The sequence below is a fragment of the Salvelinus alpinus genome, chromosome 18 (assembly GCF_045679555.1).
Source record: "Salvelinus alpinus chromosome 18, SLU_Salpinus.1, whole genome shotgun sequence".
Lineage (NCBI taxonomy): Eukaryota > Metazoa > Chordata > Actinopteri > Salmoniformes > Salmonidae > Salvelinus > Salvelinus alpinus.
This window is the reverse complement of record NC_092103.1, coordinates 47,206,850-47,228,340: the sequence shown is the minus strand read 5'-3', so window position 1 is coordinate 47,228,340 and position 21,491 is coordinate 47,206,850. Positions and strand designations below refer to the sequence as shown.

The 21,491-nt window shown below is 43.1% G+C and overlaps 1 protein-coding gene across 2 annotated transcripts in view; it reads right to left on the bottom strand.

Annotated features, from left to right (window-relative positions):
- LOC139544420 (myosin heavy chain, embryonic smooth muscle isoform-like) overlaps positions 1-19,865 on the bottom strand; it is a 94,967-nt gene extending 75,102 nt beyond the window's left edge. For both annotated transcript variants that reach the window (XM_071351489.1, XM_071351488.1), the window contains exon 1: positions 19,785-19,865. The gene's annotated coding sequence lies outside the window, so the exon portion shown is untranslated. The remainder of the gene's footprint in view (positions 1-19,784) is intronic.
- Positions 19,866-21,491: the final 1,626 nt, after the last annotated feature.

The window sequence follows — 21,491 nt, the reverse complement described above, 5'->3', positions numbered from 1 at the left end:
TGAAGTCAGTCTCTAGTCAGTCACCTTTCATCACTAACCTCAGTCGTTCTTTCAGGTAGTTTTCAGTCTTCAGTGTTTAAGGGATGATTAACTATGATCGGCTATGAAAAGCCAACTGACATTTACTCCTGAGGTGCTGACTTGCTGCACCCTCGACAAATACTGTGATTATTATTATCTGACCATGCTGGTCATTTATGAACATTTGAACATCTTGGCCATGTTCTGTTATAATCTCCACCCGGCACAGCCAGAAGAGGACTGGCCACCCCTCATAGCCTGGTTCCTCTCTAGGTTTCTTCCTAGGTTTTGGCCTTTCTAGGGAGTTTTTCCTAGCCACCGTGCTTCTACATCTGCATTGCTTGCTGTTTTAGGGTTTAAGGCTGGGTTTCTGTACAGCACTTTGAGATATCAGCTGATGTAAGAAGGGCTATATAAATACATTTGATTTGATTTGATTAACTAACAGTACGTTTAAAAAGGACCCTCAGGTTAACAATGTGTCTTTTTTGTTTGGCTAATGAACTAAAACAGTGTCCTCCTACCTTTTTATGTTGATCTTTAACATACACTGTAAATACTTTGGATGGGTATGGAACAGGAAGGAGAGAGAGAGAGAGTGAAAGACCCAGGATAACCTCCGGTCTAACACGGTAGAGAGATCACCACTAAAACCACGACAGCTTTAAAACTATTATAGCACAGACTAAAACCACAGTACATTTTTGTCTGTCTGTCTGTCTGGTAGGTAGGTAGTTTACAGTCATTCTTCCAAGACTGTAATTTCTACGAAAGACGACATTGTAATCTACGGTATGTAGACTTTAAAATAAAATGTCAAGGTTTTTCCGATTGAGCCGACATACGTTCACCTTGAATACAATCTCTGTGACCACGGGAACGTTGCTATGGATTGAATAGACAGGACTTTTGCAGCGTAACATCTTGTAAAACAAATATACACGCCCAGAAAGAATATGACACTTTTTAAACATATTCTGATAAGCGAGAATAGGTCACGTTCAAGTATTTTATAAATTCTTAGAATGTTTGGTAATTACGTATACTAAGGTGAAAATTCTATAGCAATATAGAGTGGGAAAGCGGCCGTGTGTTTGGACAATTAATAGACACTGCAGTAAATAAAACCTAATAAAAACACCTGTCTCGTCCAGGACCAGAGTCTACGCAGACCGGTGCAGCACAGCCAATCAGAGCTACAGTAGGCCATTATGCAAACAAGCCATTTGCCACACAGGCCTGCCATCATTCACTTTGAACTGGACTGTGTGTTTACAGGAAGTAGGACCTGCCATCATTCACTATGAACTGGACTGTGTGTTTACAGGCAGTAGGGCCTGTCATCATTCACTATGAACTGGACTGTGTGTTTACAGGCAGTAGGGCCTGTCATCATTCACTATGAACTGGACTGTGTGTTTACAGGCAGTAGGACCTGTCATCATTCACTTTGAACTGGACTGTGTGTTTACAGGCAGTAGGACCTGTCATCATTCACTATGAACTGGACTGTGTGTTTACAGGCAGTAGGACCTGTCATCATTCACTTTGAACTGGACTGTGTGTTTACAGGCAGTAGGGCCTGTCATCATTCACTTTGAACTGGACTGTGTGTTTACAGGCAGTAGGGCCTGTCATCATTCACTATGAACTGGACTGTGTGTTTACAGGAAGTACAGCCTGTCATCATTCACTATGAACTGGACTGTGTGTTTACAGGAAGTAGCAACAGCGTGACTTTAGATCATTAGAACACATTCGCTAAAAGCCACAATAAACACCTGAATGTATTTCTGTAAGTATGTAAATACTACTGGAGTCCTCTTACATTTGGGAACCTTACAATCCTATTGATCAAACAACCATGAAAAGGTAGGCTCTCTCTCTCTCAGTTATACACATCAACAACCATGAAAAGGTAGACTCTCTCTCTCCCTCAGTTATGCACATCAACAACCATGAAAAGGTAGACTCTGTCTCTCTCTCAGTTATACACATCAACAACCATGAAAAGGTAGACTCTGTCTCTCTCTCAGTTATACACATCAACAACCATGAAAAGGTAGACTCTCTCTCTCCCTCAGTTATACACATCAACAACCATGAAAAGGTAGGCTCTCTCTCAGTTATACACATCAACAACCATGAAAAGGTAGGCTCTCTCTCTCTCAGTTATACACATCAACAACCATGAAAAGGTAGACTCTCTCGCTCCCTCAGTTATACACATCAACAACCATGAAAAGGTAGTCTCTCTCTCTCCCTCAGTTATACACATCAACAACCATGAAAAGGTAGTCTCTCTCTCTCTCAGTTATACACATCAACAACCATGAAAAGGTAGTCTCTCTCTCTCTCAGTTATACACATCAACAACCATGAAAAGGTAGTCTCTCTCTCTCCCTCAGTTATACACATCAACAACCATGAAAAGGTAGTCTCTCGCTCCCTCAGTTATACACATCAACAACCATGAAAAGGTAGTCTCTCTCTCTCCCTCAGTTATACACATCAACAACCATGAAAAGGTAGTCTCTCTCTCTCCCTCAGTTATACACGTCAACAACCATGAAAAGGTAGGCTCTCTCCCTCAGTTATACACATCAACAACCATGAAAAGGTAGGCTCTCTCTCTCTCAGTTATACACATCAACAACAAGATCAACAACTAATACTCTGACCATTTTAATCGCCCTAGCAGAGCTGGTTAGGCTGTTTTCATGTTATAAAGAGAATTTGTGACTAACTATTACATTATTTACTGACACTGGTCATATTCAACGGGTGTTGAGGATATGTAAATTTAGCAGATGTTGCACGTTCGTAAATTCATCAGTTATTCTACACTCTGGCACACTCAGACGAGAGTCTGTCAGTCAGTGCTGCAGTGGTGCATTATTATACAGTCAGTCAGTACTGCATTATTATACAGTCAGTCAGTACTACATTATTATACAGTCAGTCAGTTCTACATTATTATACAGTCAGTCAGTACTACATTATTATACAGTCAGTCAGTCAGTACTACATTGTTATACAGTCAGTCAGTACTGCATTATTATACAGTCAGTCAGTACTACATTATTATACAGTCAGTCAGTACTACATTATTATACAGTCAGTCAGTTCTACATTATTATACAGTCAGTCAGTACTACATTATTATACAGTCAGTCAGTACTACATTATTATACAGTCAGTCAGTACTGCATTATTATACAGTCAGTCAGTACTACATTATTATACAGTCAGTCAGTACTGCATTATTATACAGTCAGTCAGTCAGTACTACATTATTATTCAGTCAGTCAGTCAGTGCTACATTATTATACAGTCAGTCAGTCAGTGCTACATTATTATACAGTCAGTCAGTACTACATTATTATACAGTCAGTCAGTCAGTGCTACATTATTATACAGTCAGTCAGTCAGTACTACATTATTATACAGTCAGTCAGTACTACATTATTATACAGTCAGTCAGTACTACATTATTATACAGTCAGTCAGTACTGCATTATTATACAGTCAGTCAGTCAGTACTACATTATTATACAGTCAGTCAGTACTACATTATTATACAGTCAGTCAGTACTACATTATTATACAGTCAGTCAGTACTGCATTATTATACAGTCAGTCAGGGCTACATTATTATACAGTCAGTCAGTGCTACATTATTATACAGTCAGTCAGTACTACATTATTATACAGTCAGTCAGTACTACATTATTATACAGTCAGTCAGTTCTACATTATTATACAGTCAGTGCTACATTACTATACAGTCAGTCAGTTCTACATTATTATACAGTCAGTCAGTTCTACATTATTATACAGTCAGTCAGTGCTAAATTATTATACAGTCAGTCAGTTCTACATTATTATACAGTCAGTCAGTACTACATTATTATACAATCAGTCAGTCAGTACTACATTATTATACAGTCAGTCAGTACTACATTATTATACAATCAGTCAGTCAGTACTACATTATTATACAGTCAGTCAGTTCTACAGTATTATACAGTCAGTCAGTGCTACATTATTATACAGTCAGTCAGTACTACATTATTATACAGTCAAAGGAAAAACACAATATAATGCATGCAGAGCAGAATTAAGCCGAACCTACCATAACAAAGCCATCACCTACAGAGAGATGAAGGGTGGAGGGTGAAGGGTAGGATGGAGGGTAGGGTTAGGGTGGAAATGGGGTGGAGGGTAGGGGTAGGGTGGAAGTGGGGTGGAGGGTAGGGGTAGGGTGGAGGATAGGGGGAGATCAACAATGTTGTTGTCACGGAAGAAGTTGACGAAGTTTTGAAATCAGTGGAATGCCCGGCGGAAGATGAGTATGATAGCTAAGTAGACAGAGAATATTCTTCCGTTTGATTGCAAATATGCGGACTGAGTCGAAAAGAGAATACACAGAAGGGAGAGTCTAGCTACATTTTCAGATTCTATACGTTTCTAATTTAGTCAGAAAGTTGTTTTCATTGCACGTTAATGCGTATTGTTAGCTAGCTAGCTAACGTTAGCTGGCTGGCTAGCTAGCTAACGTTACGTGTATGATATGGGTAGTAATATTATTTTTTATCTCAGAGCCATTTGCATTGCTAGTTATAGCCTAATCGAACCTAGTTGGTTAGCCTTAGCTACCTGTAGTTTCATGCAGGTTAGTAACGTTATGAGTTGGGATTACGGTTAATTGTTTAGCTAGCTAGCTACGTGTCTAAACTAAAGACTCCACTATGCAAGTAACCATTTCACTGTACCGTTTACCTTCTGTATTCTGTGCTTGTGACAAATAAACGTTGATTTTATTTGATATAGTTTGTGAATACCAGAGACGGTAATGTGAAGACATGACCTGCACCAAAGTCAAATTAGGATATAACGTTATGTCAACGAGACAGTGTCCGAGTTCTAAAAATTCTCCGGTAGAATGCCCTGCTTTTATTTCGTCACACTCCCAACCTTAAGCTATTTTCTGTAATTAGCTAGACATTAACTTGTAACTAATGATCTTGTTGTGAATTTATTTTCCTGTAATAATGAATACAAACTAGCTAAAGTTAAGACATTGTCAGCTGTATGATATGGTCATTATTTGAACTGGCAAGCCAGCTAACTTAAAGCTAGAAAGGAACCAAAACATTGTTTAGAAACTTGCTTTTAGTTGCCTGGTTTGCTAGATTGACATATACTAAGTTTATTTTTAAACAGATGGGTTTATTGGTGTTAAAATACACCAGTAATGCTATTTTAGACCACTAGGCCGCTGATGTCATGCAGCCTGTCGTTTTTCTGTTTATACTCTTTCGTAACGACAACGACAAGTGTGATGTCGAACGACAACAGAACATTCAAGAGCCATTTTCACCTTACCACCCTCTTTGTCATGCACAGATAATCATACAGCCTTTAAGTGTGTAGGGTGCTCTCCCATTGGCTGTAGTGTTTATGTCTTATCAGTAGCCAATGTCCACTGCCGTGACAGGGAGTGGTTTATCAGTTTATCAGTTTATCAACATTCAAAGCAGAATTACTCCATTTAATTGGTGACAGATTTTCATGCAAATATTATAGAATCTGCATAAAGACAATATTCATATTTTCCCACAAGTGTGTTTCCACCAAACATACTTGTTGCAGACTTTTTTTTTTAAATCAGTCCTTTAAGTTATCATGTCTCGAATAAAAATAGAAAGTTCAATGTGTTTCCATCGTATTTCCATCTCTACCGATGGTTTTGTCACAGGCCTACTCTGGTCGTGACAGGTGAGGTCTAGACAACAGCTGGTAGAGACAGTGCAGGTAGGCTAGTCTACATGATGACATTATGGATAAGAGAGAGAATGGTTTTATTTGTCAAAACGGCAGTCAAGCATCGATCATCACGTCACCAGAATAAGACCCTCCATATTTATTGGAAAGGAGCATCAAGATCACTGCATTTTCACCACCCTGTGAAGTTCATCATTTATTTAATCTGTAGCCTAATAAACTGCATGGTTTCCCCGAGTCCTAGTGGGAGTATATCATGGTGTGACTCCAAGTTTACTTAGATATGATGGTTACTATATCAATATTTGCACATAAAGACATTTCCACTGCCATTTCTCACAGAATGAATGTTACTGACACAAAAAAAGATCACAAACAAATGATCTGTCTGCATTTATAAAATTATACGGAAACATATATATTTTTTAATACGGTATGACTTCACTTGCATAAAAAACTGTGGAAAGAAACATGGCCACTGAGTTACTCAATTAGCCGATGTGTCACGATCGTCGTAAAGATGAGACCAAGGCACATAGAGTTCCACATCATTTTAATAAAGAGAAACTCACTAAACAAAACAACAAAAGCACAAATGAAACGTGACGCTACTGGAGTGCACAAAGACAACTTACTGTAGACAAGATCCCACAACACAAACGAGGAAAATGGCTACCTAAATATGATCCCCAATCAGAGACAACGATAAACAGCTGTCTCTGATTGGGAACCATATCAGGCCACCATAGACATACAAAACCCCTAGACATACAACACCCCTAGACATACAAAAACCCTAGACAAACAAAACTAGCGTACCCACCCTAGTCACACCCTGACCTAATCAAAATATATCGAAAAACAGAGATATCTAAGGTCAGGGTGTGACACCATGTCAGAATTTTTTTTTATGTAGATTGGTAAATTAGTGTAGCGGAACTACTGACTGGGGGGGGTTCACTCTCATTCAGATACCACAATAAAACATGCTAACATTCCCCTCAGCCTTGTGGCAAAATGTGTAGAATTGCAGAAAATTAGCTGTAAAACAGCTCATTTTCCTCTCTGCCCCATGGCAAAATGAGTAAAATGACACGATTATTAGCTATAAATCCTGGTAACTGAATGCAAGGAGGGGAGTTTATTGGAGCAAGTCATAACAGATGCATGAGGGATCACAGCCGACTGTGAGGCATACAGATGTAGGATCTAAATTTGAGCCAGTTTGCTACAGCAGGAAAATAATCCCGCAGAAACAGGAAATGCTAGTTATTATGTGGATTATAATTAATGGTCATTTTCGAAGGGGTTGATACATTTCTCGTAAGAGAAGATCAAGTCTGAAGTCTTTTTAAACCTAAAATACACTACACATTTTACTTTTCCTGCATTGCAAGAAAGTTCCCCTGCAACAGGGTGATCAAATGAAGATCCTACATCTGTAGCTCAGGTGTATCAATAAACTATTCCCCATAAATGGCTGGGCTCTGGCCTGTGCTGCTGTGGAGCTACATGACATGTGGGCGGGCAGGTAGCCTAGTGGTTAGAGCATTGGGTCAGTAGCCAAAAGGTTGCTAGATCAAATCCCTGAGCTGACAAGGTAAAAATCTGTCGTTCTGAACAAGGCATGTAACCTACTGTTCCCTGGTAGGCCGTCATTGTAAATAAGAATTTGTTCTTAACTGTCTTGCCAAGTTAAATAAAACAATGTGAACCCTAGCTAGGTGTATCTGGCTGGGCTCTGGCCTGTGCCATACAGAAGCTAAGGTAATCTAACTCTGCAGGGGAACCACTCCCTGTCACAGCAGTGGATGCTACTGATAAGATATAAACACTACAACCAATGGCAAAGCACAAAGAGGTGGTAAGGTCTATATGATATCTATGATGTTTAATAAAAACATTGGCAAATGACATAGTGTCAAACACAGTTAAAATCTGAGCCAACAATCAGATGGAAAATCCAAACTCACTTTATGGGAAACAATCAGTCAAATATGAGGCCTTTGTTGACTCCATTTGTAAGGCTTTGAACAGCTGCTGCTAATAGTTTGGAAAATTCTGTACTGACTTTTTTATTACGGGCCATTTAATTGTATCTGATCTCGTCAGTTAAACGCTAAGCTAACAAAGTAAACAAAAGGGTCAGGGGATGAGAAGAGCGAAGAAGCTATCCCCTAACAAGTGTAGACACATGTTTACAAAGCTGAGGGCTACACAGTCAATTAGTTCCATGTTCAGGAGTGTCTCTATTCTCTTAAAGTCTTTAAGGATCTCCTAGAGTCTGATGAAAGATGGCCTCGTTTGGTATGTGGGCTTGGCGTTTGATGATACGCTGTAAACACACAGATAATCACATAGGCAGAGTCTAGACTCTCTAGAGACGGACATCTGACGTTGCCAGGTCTCATGTCTATACAGGGTTGAGCGCTAGGGATGGGCACGCTCACCCACTTCCTCTCCCATCCTCAAATTGCTCCACCCAAACTTCAACTCAGAAAAACTGGTCGGTGTTTCCCCACCAACCTGAGGTTTCTCGGGGTACACACTCGTATAACTAGAATAGCAACACTACCATCGAACCCATAAACCCACCCACCCAAACCCAGCTTCATCAGTCGTAAACAACTGGAGGGACGCCAACTTCCTTCAGATGCCAAAGGAACTGAAGAACACAAACAGCCGAAGATGATAGACTCCAATAGAACAAACACATTTCTCCTTTTCCAACTATATTAGAGAGACGCTTGATGAGTTGTCCGCGTCGTTATTAGCAACCACGTTGCAATGACGTCTGTGACCTTTGTGAAACAAGTGCCCGAAGTGAGTTAAACAATACAGTATGTTCAAAGTGTAACAGCGAAACTCAAAAACCCATCCACTTGTCTATGGCCAGAAGCAAGAAAAGTCGCCCAAGTCTGGCAGCATTGGAGATCTTTAGTAAAGGCCCTATGTTCCGCCAAGTAGAGCCCTGTACGGGCATGAATTTTAAGCCCTACCCATGCCCGCAATGTTCAGGCCCTACCCTACCCAGGCCCGATTGCTTCTGCCAGGCCCTGCCCAAACCCCAAAATCAGAAATATATTCCTCCTTTAGTATCCGTTAGCTGCTTGTCTCTCTGTCCCCTCGCTCCCTGCGCTGCACGCGCTCTGTGCATGACTCTGCTTGTATGAGTATCCATAGCAACGCCTCTGCTTGCTGTTCCGCTCAATGACGAGACAGAGAGCAGTTAGCTGTAAACTAGCTACCTTTCATCACTCTAAAACTCTGTCAAAACTCAGGGCACATTATTATTTTAGGTAAAATAATCTCTCCTGTGGACTCGGACAATGTTCTAGCCTTATATTTGATGAGGTTAAAGCATTTCTAACCCCATGATATGTACTGTGCGGCAGAGCACAAACAAACATCTCAGCTTCAAAATGTTAATGATCAATTCAGTGATCCCCAAGCCCTGCCCGTACCCTAGTTATTGATGAATAAACAGGCTCTACCCGGCCCTAACCTGATGTATAATGTCGTGGCCCGTCGGGCTCGGGTTGCGTAGCAGAGCTCTACCTCCAGGAACCAAGAGGATTAAGGACCTTATGTTCCTCCAGAAACATGAGGATTAAGGACCTTATGTTCCTCCATGAACCAAGAGGATTAAGGGCCCTATGTTCCTCCAGAAACCAAGAGGATTAAGGGCCCTATGTTCCTCCATGAACCAAGAGGATTAAGGGCCCTATGTTCCTCCAGGATCCAAGAGGATTAAGGGCCCTATGTTCCTCCAGGATCCAAGAGGATTAAGGTCCCTATGTTCCTCCAGAAACATGAGGATTAAGGGCCCTATGTTCCTCCAGAAACCAAGAGGATTAAGGGCCCTATGTTCCTCCAGGAACCAAGAGGATTAAGGACCCTATGTTCCTCCAGGAACCAAGAGGATTAAGGACCCTATGTTCCTCCAGGAACCAAGAGGATTAAGGACCCTATGTTCCTCCAGGAACCAAGAGGATTAAGGACCCTATGTTCCTCCAGGAACCAAGAGGATTAAGGACCCTATGTACCTCCAGGAACCAAGAGGCGTAAGGTCCCTAAAAGAGTAATGCAGTATGTTCAAAGCAACAACAGCAGGAGGAGTGGTTCAAACTAGCTACCCTCTTACCCTGCTAGAGTTAGATAGAGAAGGTGCCTGATGACAATCCAACACTAAAACTAAAACAAAGACTAAGACTACATCCCAAATGGCATCCTATTCCCTATGTAGTGCACTACTTTTGACCAGGACCCATAGGACTCTGTAGTGCACTACATTACCATTTGAGACTCAGCCTAACATCCCTAATGAATTCTGAGGCTAGATACACCATGAGGTGACAACACAGGGTGACGGTTTGGATGTTTAGTTTCATATTCAGTATCTGACAGAGAGATGGGCAAGTCTCTGCAAGACTATTACTTGATAAAAGATAAGATAGTAACAGCCCAAACAAACTCCTGTGTAAATAATCTCACTGTCACGCCTTTGACCTTAGTGAGCCTTTTTATGACGCTGTTTGGTTCGGTCAGGGTGTGATTTGGGTTGGGCATTCTATGTTTTTGTTTCTCTATGTTTTTGTATTTCTTTGTTTTGGCCGGGTATGGTTCTCAATCAGGGACATCTGTCTATCGTTGTCTCTGATTGGGAACCATACTTAGGTAGCCCTTTTCCCTCCTTTCAGTGTGGGTCGTTAACTTTGTTTGTGGCACATAGCCCTTAAGCTTCACGGTTGTTTTGTATTGTTTTTGTCGTCGTCATCCTAAATAAAAGGAATATGTACGCTCACCACGCTGCGCTTTGGTCCTCTTCATTCGACGGCCGTGAGACTCACACTTAAAGAATGATTACCATGCACGATTCCCTGTTATGTAACTGCACATTGTATATCAGAATTCCGTCCAATGTCCCCCCTACACAGATCTAGCTACACCACTGATAAATAAATATGGTCCGTGGTTGAATTCCTGCTCGTGTGTAATCTAAAATAACCCTGACCCCTAACCGTGACATCACAGATAACGACATTAAGGAGGATGGGATCGGTCCCACGTACAACTTATAAAGGCATTAGACAGCATACATTAAGGCTTCATAAGCACTACATTAAAGCTTCACAAATCATTTATAAGCCTATGTCATCCTCTATAAATGGTGCATCGACATACACTGTGCTTTATGTCACATTTTTCAGTTCACCCTACAGTGGGGATTGTTACGTCAACCTTTTTATTTTCCATTTATGGGTCTACGATGTGGACTAACTGGGTCTGACTGAACGAACACATTATTCAGCTATGTCCTTCAAGGGTCAAGGGTGTTTTGGCGATGCCAAATCCATTCTAAAGTAACGCTGACCTACAGTACCAGCCCAGCAGATACCCTCATTCTCTACATACCAGCCCAGCAGACACCCTCATTCTCTACATACCAGCCCAGCAGACGCCCTCATTCTCTACATACCAGCCCAGCAGACACCCTCATTCTCTACATACCAGCCCAGCAGACACCCTTCTTCTCTACATACCAGCCCAGCAGACACCCTCATTCTCTACATACCAGCCCAGCAGACGCCCTCATTCTCTACATACCATCCCAGCAGACACCCTCCTTCTCTACATACCAGCCCAGCAGACACCCTCATTCTCTACATACCAGCCCAGCAGACACCCTCATTCTCTACATACCAGCCCAGCAGACCCCCTCATTCTCTACATACCAGCCCAGCAGACACCCTCAATCTCTACATACCAGCCCAGCAGACACCCTCATTCTCTACATACCAGCCCAGCAGACACCCTCATTCTCTACATACCAGCCCAGCAGACCCCCTCATTCTCTACATACCAGCCCAGCAGACACCCTCATTCTCTACATACCAGCCCAGCAGACACCCTCCTTCTCTACATACCAGCCCAGCAGACACCCTCATTCTCTACATACCAGCCCAGCAGACACCCTCCTTCTCTACATACCAGCCCAGCAGACACCCTCCTTCTCTACATACCAGCCCAGCAGACACCCTCCTTCTCTACATACCAGCCCAGCAGACACCCTCATTCTCTACATACCAGCCCAGCAGACACCCTCATTCTCTACATACCAGCCCAGCAGACACCCTCATTCTCTACATACCAGCCCAGCAGACACCCTCATTCTCTACATACCAGCCCAGCAGACACCCTCATTCTCTACATACCAGCCCAGCAGACACCCTCATTCTCTACATACCTACAGCACATCTTTCCAATGCACACTTTAGTCTGTCTGTCCTCTCACGGTCACTGTGGTTGACTAGTTTTTCCAAAAAAATAACTGACAAGTAGCTTCAAATGTGATTTAGATACCATAACTGAAACGGCCCAAAATAGTTTTTATTCAATGAATTGTGTTCCCCCTGCACAAGGGTGAAAGTATTGCACTATATAGAGAATACTGTTCCAGTTCGGATGCAGACAGTGTCTACAAACACACCACCGTGACTAGCCACAGGAAGGACTAGTGCATCACTGAGTTGGTAATTGCCACATTTTATATAACGGGTATGTCTAATCTCGAATGCTGATTGGTTAAAACCGCATTCCAGTCGGTGTCTATTCCACAAGTTACCACCGACTAAATCTATGACATCGAAAAGCCCATTTACTCTGTTCCATCTGACTGTGCAATCCGCTGTCTCATCAGCCCAGCCAGGCAATTTATAAACTTGATCTCCACTATAAAAAGCAACTAGACATTATCTCACATTTCTTTTAGACTAATATTTATTTTCAACAGCAGAGATTTGTATAAACATTGCTGTCTGTCTCTCCGACATTTGCAACATTGTTTCAATAATGAAAATTTGATTTCCAGCTGTCCCACAGTAATGAACATGTCGGGACAAGATAAATAGGCAGGCAGTGTTTCTCAGCCAGTCAAAATCATGAATCAGCTGGCATAATTTTTTATGGGTATATACAAAGAAATGTCAATTGAAAAAAGGTCAAACGAAACGAAGTGCAGCTAGTTTGCAGTCTTTCCAGCTTCAGTTTGAAGTGATTGTGTTGTTAGCTGTGTTGTTGGCTGTGTTGTTGGCTGTGTTGTTGGCTGTGTTGTTGGCTGTGTTGTTGGCTGTGTTGTTGGCTGTGTTGTTGGCTAGCTCCTCTGAACAACAGTGTCCTGACGAGTGAGCACATTTTCCATGCCAGGCGAAATTGCGCCTCATTAGCTCATTTTTATGGATGTATCCAAATAAATGTCACTAGAAAACAGCTTAAACAAATGCAGCTTCTGTTGTTATTCTGTCTGTTTGACGTGACTGTAAGTTAGCCGTAGTTGGCTAGCAAGCAAGGGATAAGAACGTTGCCAGCCAGTATGGCAATGGAACATTTAGACCAAACGACTGGGTCACGTTCATAGATACAGAACAAAAAGACTGAACGACTGGGTCAAGTCCATAGATACAGAACAAAAAGACTGAACGACTGGGTCACGTTCATAGATACAGAACAAAAAGACTGAACGACTGGGTCACGTTCATAGATACAGAACAAAAAGACTGAACGACTGGGTCGCGTCCATAGATACAGAACATAAAGACTGAACGACTGGGTCGAGTCCATAGATACAGAACAAAAAGACTGAACGACTGGGTCGCGTCCATAGATACAGAACATAAAGACTGAACGACTGGGTCGAGTCCATAGATACAGAACAAAAAGACTAAACGACTCTTGCAACCGAACCGATAGAACGAACGACCAGCCAGCTTGGGTAGCAACCCTAGATTTGTGTCGGGACTATATCTTGTGGAAGGATGAAATAGTATGAATAAATTCATCAAAATAACGTTAATGAAAAATATGTCAATCATTATTTTAATATGTTGGTAACCCATTGTATAAAAGTGATAATGTCCTCGATGCCGGTGTTGGCACGGTTGCAATATATCCTACAAACACCGGCTTCTCAGGCATGATCACTTAAGTGGATTCCTTGGCAGGGTGGTGCACATGCCAGTGAAGCCACACTAGTTAGTTAGCATATGAACAGTTATCTATCTGTTCCTTTGTGTCACCCAACACAAAATGAATGTTTGCATTTCTAGAGGAAGTAATGGAGGAAGTGTGAGGGGAGGGGGGTGAGCTGAGATAATTGTATCTGTACATTACAACACACCTCTTCCATTACTATTTGACAGTTATTGTAAACTTAAATATGGAAATACTCTGAACAAGGTGAGATGTACGGTTTAATTCCTCAAAATGCTTACAACAGTGCACTTCGTGTAAAGAACAGTCACCTTTGACTGACTGGAGAACAAAAGGATCCTACAGACCTAGTTACCCCAGTCTTCTGTTTTGACAAAAGATAACAGTGACCTGCCAGGTGATGACGATGTGATCATGGAGCAAGTTGCAAGCTCTTTCTCTCTCCTGTGTCATGGGACTGTTTGTGTTTGCAGAGTGCTAATACTTGAAATCAACTACATCTTGATTAATAGCATATCGCTGTTCACATAGCTCTGCTCTAGAGTAATGTAGGCAGGTAGGTAGGTAGGTAGGTAGGTAGGTAGGTAGGTAGGTAGGTAGGTAGGTAGGTAGGTAGGTAGGTAGGTAGGTAGGTAGGTAGGTAGGAGGGTAGGTGGGTAGGCGGGTAGGCGGGTAGGCAGGTAGGTAGGTAGGTAGGTAGGTGGGTAGGTGGGTAGGTGGGTGGGTGGGTGGGTAGGAGGGTAGGTGGGTAGGTAGGTAGGTAGGTAGGTAGGTAGGTAGGTAGGTAGGTAGGTAGGTAGGTAGGTAGGTAGGAGGGTAGGTGGGTGGGTGGGTGGGTGGGTGGGTAGGTAGGTAGGTAGGTAGGTAGGTAGGTAGGTAGGTAGGTAGGTAGGTAGGTAGGTAGGTAGGTAGGTAGGTAGGTAGGTAGGTAGGTAGGTAGGTAGGTAGGTAGGTGGGTAGGTAGGTGGGTAGGTATCAGCACGGGAGTAAGTCTCAGATATATGCTTGGGTTGCTGGTAGCCCTATCTCTTCCTTCCTGCGGGAATGGAATGGAGAACTATTAATGTGCTACCAACCAGTCTTGCTCAGTAACAGTTTCATGAAAACCACACATTTGGCTTGACAGATAATCATCCTTGTTTGCACAGGTCTACAGTAGCCTTGTCTGCACATGTCTACAGTAGCCTTGTTTGCACAGGTCTACAGTAGCCTTGTCTGCACAGGTCTACAGTAGCCTTGTCTGCACAGGTCTACAGTAGCCTTGTCTGTACAGGCCTACAGTAGCCTTGTCTGTACAGGCCTACAGTAGCCTTGTCTGTACAGGCCTACAGTAGCCTTGTCTGCACAGGTCTACAGTAGCCTTGTCTGCACAGGTCTACAGTAGCCTTGTCTGCACAGGTCTACAGTAGCCTTGTCTGCACAGGTCTACAGTAGCCTTGTCTGCACATGTCTACAGTAGCCTTGTTTGCACAGGTCTACAGTAGCCTTGTCTGCACAGGTCTACAGTAGCCTTGTCTGCACAGGTCTACAGTAGCCTTGTCTGTACAGGCCTACAGTAGCCTTGTCTGTACAGGCCTACAGTAGCCTTGTCTGTACAGGCCTACAGTAGCCTTGTCTGCACAGGTCTACAGTAGCCTTGTCTGCACAGGTCTACAGTAGCCTTGTCTGCACAGGTCTACAGTAGCCTTGTCTGCACAGGTCTACAGTAGCCTTGTCTGCACATGTCTACAGTAGCCTTGTTTGCACAGGTCTACAGTAGCCTTGTCTACACAGGTCTACAGTAGCCATGTCTGTACAGGCCTACAGTAGCCTTGTCTGTAAAGGCCTACAGTAGCCTAGTCTGCACAGGTCTACAGTAGCCTTGTCTGCACAGGTCTACAGTAGCCTTGTCTGCACAGGTCTACAGTAGCCTTGTCTGCACAGGTCTACAGTAGCCTTGTCTGCACAGGTCCTACAGTAGCCTTGTCTGTACAGGTCCTACAGTAGCCTTGTCTGCACAGGTCCTACAGTAGCCTTGTCTGCACATGTCTACAGTAGCCTTGACTGCACAGGTCTACAGTAGCCTTGTCTGCACAGGTCTACAGTAGCCTTGTCTGTACAGGTCTACAGTAGCCTTGTCTGCACAGGTCTACAGTAGCCTTGTCTGCACAGGTCTACAGTAGCCTTGTCTGCACAGGTCTACAGTAGCCTTGTCTGCACAGGTCTACAGTAGCCTTGTCTGCACAGGTCTACAGTAGCCTTGTCTGTACAGGTCCTACAGTAGCCTTGTCTGTACAGGTCCTACAGTAGCCTTGTCTGTACAGGTCCTACAGTAGCCTTGTCTGTACAGGTCCTACAGTAGCCTTGTCTGTACAGGTCCTACAGTAGCCTTGTCTGTACAGGTCCTACAGTAGCCTTGTCTGCACAGGTCCTACAGTAGCCTTGTCTGCACATGTCTACAGTAGCCTTGACTGCACAGGTCTACAGTAGCCTTGTCTGCACATGTCTACAGTAGCCTTGTCTGCACAGGTCTACAGTAGCCTTGTCTGCACAGGTCTACAGTAGCCTTGTCTGCACAGGTCTACAGTAGCCTTGTCTGTACAGGTCCTACAGTAGCCTTGTCTGTACAGGTCCTACAGTAGCCTTGTCTGCACAGGTCCTACAGTAGCCTTGTCTGCACATGTCTACAGTAGCCTTGACTGCACAGGTCTACAGTAGCCTTGTCTGCACATGTCTACAGTAGCCTTGTCTGCACAGGTCTACAGTAGCCTTGTCTGCACAGGTCTACAGTAGCCTTGTCTGCACAGGTCTACAGTGGCCTTGTCTGTACAGGTCTACAGTAGCCCTGTCTGCACAGGTCTACAGTAGCCTTGTCTGCACAGGTCTACAGTAGCCTTGTCTGCACAGGTCTACAGTAGCCTTGTCTGCACAGGTCTACAGTAGCCTTGTCTGCACAGGTCTACAGTAGCCTTGTCTGCACAGGTCTACAGTAGCCTTGTCTGCACAGGTCTACAGTAGCCTTGTCTGCACAGGTCTACAGTAGCCTTGTCTGTACAGGTCTACAGTAGCCTTGTCTGCACAGGTCTACAGTAGCCTTGTCTGCACAGGTCTACAGTAGCCTTGTCTGGAGCCACTTCTGCTCAATGTACTCCAACATGTTTTTACTGATACAGACTGAAAATACATTTACTTTACAACCGCTTAATTAACTTCTCAACTAAGCAATGGCAAAAACAAGGGGCCACTACATTCAAACTAATCCCTGGTACATGTAAAATACCGTGTATTAAAGTAGGACTGAGGAGTTAGAGAGTTCCCCTGGTGGGTACGGCATTAGCAGCCACCAGAGAGAGAACGTCCCAAATCACACCTTAATCCGAATATAGCGCACTGCTTTTGACCAGAGCTCTATGGTAACCTGGTTAAAAGTAGTGCACTATAAAGGGAATAGGATGGAAGTAGTGCCCTATAAAGGGAATAGGGTGGAAGTAGTGCCCTATAAAGGGAATAGGGTGGAAGTAGTGCCCTATAAAGGGAATAGGGTGGAAGTAGTGCCCTATAAAGGGAATAGGGTGGAAGTAGTGCACTATAAAGGGAATAGGGTGGAAGTAGTGCCCTATAAAGGGAATAGGGTGGAAGTAGTGCACTATAAAGCGAATAGGGTGGAAGTAGTGCACTATAAAGGGAATAGGGTGGAAGTAGTGCACTATAAAGGGAATAGGGTGGAAGTAGTGCCCTATAAAGGGAATAGGGTTGAAGTAGTGCACTATAAAGGGAATAGGGTGGAAGTAGTGCACTATAAAGGGAATAGGGTGGAAGTAGTGCCCTATAAAGGGAATAGGGTGGAAGTAGTGCACTATATAGGGAATAGGGTGGAAGTAGTGCACTATAAAGGGAATAGGATGGAAGTAGTGTACTATAAAGGGAATAGGGTGGAAGTAGTGTACTATACAGGGAATAGAGTGGAAGTAGTGCACAATAAAGCGTATAGGGTGGAAGTAGTGCCCTATAAAGGGAATAGGGTGGAAGTAGTGCCCTATAAAGGGAATAGGGTGGAAGTAGTGCACTATAAAGGGAATAGGGTGGAAGTAGTGCACTATAAAGGGAATAGGGTGGAAGTAGTGCACTATAAAGGGAATAGGGTGGAAGTAGTGCCCTATAAAGGGAATAGGGTGGAAGTAGTGCCCTATAAAGGGAATAGTGTAGAAGTAGTGCCCTATAAAGGGAATAGGGTGGAAGTAGTGCCCTATAAAGGGAATAGGGTGGAAGTAGTGCCCTATAAAGGGAATAGGGTGGAAGTAGTGCACTATAAAGGGAATAGGGTGGAAGTAGTGCACTATAAAGGGAATAGGGTGGAAGTAGTGCACTATAAAGGGAATAGGGTGGAAGTAGTGCACTATAAAGGGAATAGGGTGGAAGTAGTGCCCTATAAAGGGAATAGGGTGGAAGTAGTGCCCTATAAAGGGAATAGGGTGGAAGTAGTGCCCTATAAAGGGAATAGGGTGGAAGTAGTGCACTATAAAGGGAATAGGGTGGAAGTAGTGCACTATACAGGGAATAGAGTGGAAGTAGTGCCCTATAAAGGGAATAGGGTGGAAGTAGTGCCCTATAAAGGGAATAGGGTGGAAGTAGTGCCCTATAAAGGGAATAGGGTGGAAGTAGTGCCCTATAAAGGGAATAGGGTGGAAGTAGTGCCCTATAAAGGGAATAGAGTGGAAGTAGTGCCCTATAAAGGGAATAGGGTGGAAGTAGTGCCCTATAAAGGGAATAGGGTGGAAGTAGTGCACTATAAAGGGAATAGGGTGGAAGTAGTGCACTATAAAGGGAATAGGGTCCTATTCAAGTTTAGCTGGTCGATGTACTCCTTTCCTTGGTTGGTTGTGTGAAAGAAAATAATGTCCCCTCCATTAAACATTAGGAGAGACACAGACAGGCTGTTCTCTCTCCCATATAAATGTTACTCTCACCCAGTCACTTTCACCCAGTCACTTTCACTTTCACCCAGTCACATTCACCCAGTCACTTTCACTTTCACCCAGTCACTTTCACCCAGTCACATTCACCCAGTCACTTTCACTTTCACCCAGTCACATTCACCCAGTCACTTTAACTGTCACGTTCACCCAGTCACATTCACCCAGTCACTTTAACTGTCACATTCACCCAGTCACATTCACCCAGTCACTTTAACTGTCACGTTCACCCAGTCACTTTCACCCAGTCACTTTAACTGTCATGTTCACCCAGTCACTTTCACTGTCTGTTGCAATACCTACAAGTATCCTTGATCAACAAAATCTCTCTTTTTCAGTTTACGAGTTGGCTAGCCTCTCTTTGAACAGAAAATCTCTAACTATGTCTAGCCTATACAAAGGAAGGGTTGGCATGTGTCATGACACGAAGGTTAAATTAAACTGTCAAACAAAACGACACCTTTTAACTCAAGCAGAGGAACTTTTCCAGGCTATATCACGTTCGATAATTAAAACATAACGTTATTTTTTTTTTTTTCTTTCGACAGGTAACATATAGGCCTATATACTGTCATACAGCATGCCCATGTGTCGTCTGACTGTGTTTTCCCTCTGATTATCTTTGTATTAGTCAAGGTATTCTGTTATCACAGAGTGCAGAGTAGTCCATATAAGAACAAACGTAAGACCTAATAATACTATAATAATAATAATAATAATAATAATAATAATAAAAATAATATATAATAATACCCAAATCTCAAAGATGTACAACACGCCATAGGATAAGGTTCATTATTTAACGCTTTGTTAAAAGCTGTCACTACACATTTCAGCCAGAGTTTGACGTCTGGCATGTAAAAAACTCCAATGTGTATAGCTGGTAAAATCATATTCATTGACATAACATAATTGTAATTCTTACACGTTACACGCAACTGTATAGGATTACTTATTGATAGAAACGGAAATTTCAGTCCTTTTTCAGTTTAAATAGACCCCAGCGGTTAGGAAAAATGCGCATTCTTGACTTACCTTTTCGTTTACGGTGAGAGCGCGCCCAAGTTCAGAAGTAAACGGAATCCTCGTGGTGCTGGAAGATCAGTTTGACTTGTGGGTGTTACCGGTGGAACCGTGCCGTTGCCTCAGAGGAAGGCGTTAACATACCTGACGCAAGCAGCACAGCTCAGCCTGTCACTCACATTGTGGTGTGTAGCTCACTGTAACTAGGTGATAATGGCCTCAATATTTTTGCCGTAAAATGATTTAGAGTCACGCTAATTGCCTGGAGGTATTTAGGCTAGTTACTGTGTGGTTCTCAAGGCATCTCTGCCATATACAATGTTTGGAATTCTGTATTATTCTGTACATAAATCAGAGACACTATATTTAGTATGATATGTTACGTTTCATATGGTATGTATTAATTTGTGGATGTCCATCATCCATTTCAAATGATATGTTAGGAATTGCAAATTCGTACAGTATGTTAATGATTAGCAAAACGTACAATATGCTACGAATTTAAGTTTGTTGTGGGTAACTTTAGCTAGGTTTCTAACGCTAACTTTAAGGTTAAAGGAAGAGGTTAGGGGAAGTATTAGCTAACATGCTAAGTAGTTGCAAAGTAGCAAGTAGTTAAAGTTTTACATAAGTATTCAGACCCTTTACTCAGTACTTTGTTGAAGCACCTTTAGCAGCAATTACAGCCTTGAGTCTTCTTGGGTGTGATGCTACAAGCTTGTATTTGGGGAGTTTCTCCCATTCTCTGCAGATCCTCTCAAGCTCTGTCAGGTTGGATGGGAAGCGTCGCTGCACAGCTATTTTCAGGTCTCTTCAGTGATGTTCGATCAGGTTCAGTCCGGGCTCTGGCTGGGCCACTCAAGGACATTCAGAGACTTTTCCCGAAGCCACTCTGGAGTTGTCTTGGCTGTGTGCTTAGGGTCGTTGTCCTGTTGGCAGGTGAACCTTCGCCCCAGTCTGAGGTCCTGAGCGCTCTGGAGCAGGTTTTCATCAAGGATCTCTCTGTACTTTGCTCATCTTTCCCTCGATCCTGACTAGTCTCCCAGTCTCTGCCACTGAAAAACATCCCCACAGCATGATGCTGCCACCACCATGTTTCACCGTAGGGATGGTGCCAGGTTTCCTCCAGACTTGACGATTGGCGTTCAGGCCAAAGTGTTCAATCTTGGTTTCATCAAACCAAAGAATCTTGTTTCTCATGGTCTGAGAGTAATGTAGGTGCCTTTTGTCAAACTCCAAGCGGGCTGTCATGTTCCCTTTACTGAGGAGTGGCTTCTGTCTGGTCACTCTACCATAAAGGCCTGATTGGTGGAGTGCTGCAGAGATGGTTGTCCTTCTAGAAGGTTCTCCCATCTCCACAGAGGAACTCTGGGGCTCTGTCAGAGTGACCATTGGGTTCTTGGTCACCTCCCTGACTAAGGGCCTTCTCCCCCGATTGCTCAGTTTGGCCGGGCGGCCAGCTCTAGGAAGAGTCTTGGTGGTTCCAAACATCTTCCATTTAAGAATGATGGAGACCACTGTGTTCTTGGGGACTTTAAATGATGCAGAAATGTTTTGGTACCCTTCCCAAGATCTGTGCCTTGACACAATCCTGTCTCGGAGCTCAATGGACAATTTCATCGACCTCATGGCTTGGTTTTTGCTCTGACATGCACTGTCAACTGTGTGACCTTATATAGACAGGTGTGTGCCTTTCCAAATCATGTCCAATCAATTGAA